Source organism: Vespula pensylvanica, chromosome 13, assembly GCF_014466175.1.
Source record: "Vespula pensylvanica isolate Volc-1 chromosome 13, ASM1446617v1, whole genome shotgun sequence".
NCBI classification, from domain to species: domain Eukaryota; kingdom Metazoa; phylum Arthropoda; class Insecta; order Hymenoptera; family Vespidae; genus Vespula; species Vespula pensylvanica.
This window is the reverse complement of record NC_057697.1, coordinates 2134072-2135146: the sequence shown is the minus strand read 5'-3', so window position 1 is coordinate 2135146 and position 1075 is coordinate 2134072. Positions and strand designations below refer to the sequence as shown.

Sequence of the window (1075 nt, the reverse complement as noted above, 5' to 3'; positions counted from 1 at the left end):
CTCTCTCTCTCTCTCTCTCTCTCTCTCTCTCTCTCTCTCTCTCTCTCTGCGTTTTCAGTAAAGGCAGAAGTCGAGGTCGCAAGGGCGTTCCATAACCTATACTTCGACTCGTTTTATGATACAGGCACCCTTCTCTCATCCGGCTCCCACCTACCCACTCTTCTGTTCAGCCATTTTGTTTTTACTTGAGAGAAAAAAAAGAAAGTTTTATCGGCACATATTTTATTATGTGCGTGTGTCGTGGGCGTATATATTAAAATGTGTATGTGTATTGTATTCCTAACTTTACATAGCCAATACTTCGATTAGTTTTATGTTGCACCCTCTTTGTCTCGCCATTTTATTTTCTTCTACGAACGACCATTTTGTTGGGATGAGATGAAGGGTATAGGGTACGAGGGATAAAAAATATCTCATTGATACCACGTTTTTATTAGTTTTAACTGTTCATAAATTTTATAACACGACTCGCATTTTACGATACATTCTCTCTATCATTTTATTTTAGTTTCTTCTGCAAACGGCCATTTTGTTCTTCTATTTGATAACGTGCAAATTTTTCTCCGTGCATTGGAGAACTGCATTATTATGCCTTTTAAATTAGAACAACGAACCGACATACAAACAACATGGAATGACTATAGAATTTAATAGATATAATAATATTTATTAGGATTAAAAGTTCCTAGGGGTGGATAAAAAAGAAAATACGATCTGCAGAAAAAAAGAAAAGAAAAAAATTGTGGTCCAAAAAGTCTCGAGAAAGGGACTAGATAATTGACTTTTAAAATGACCTAAAAACTTTCTGCCCCACCCTGTGTACCCAGAAACGAGGAACTATAACGTCCCATACATTAGGTCAACCGATAATTGAAGGATCATCCCGTGGAGATTATAAACTATCTGTCGTTTCTATGTTATCGTCTATATCATCGGAAGTATATCGGATTTCCAGAGGCACATCGATCGTGTTACATGAGCCTAGAAATGGGAGATGTTCTTTCGCTAGTAAAACTATAACCCGCAGAGAGTATGCATGAGAGAGAGAGAGAGAGAGAGAGAGAGAGAGAGAGAG

At 37.5% G+C, this 1075-nt stretch overlaps 1 protein-coding gene across 1 annotated transcript in view; it reads right to left on the bottom strand.

The window, feature by feature from the left end:
* Positions 1-1075, bottom strand: part of LOC122633893 (syndecan) — a 24803-nt gene that overhangs the window by 6235 nt on the left and 17493 nt on the right. The window lies entirely within an intron of this gene.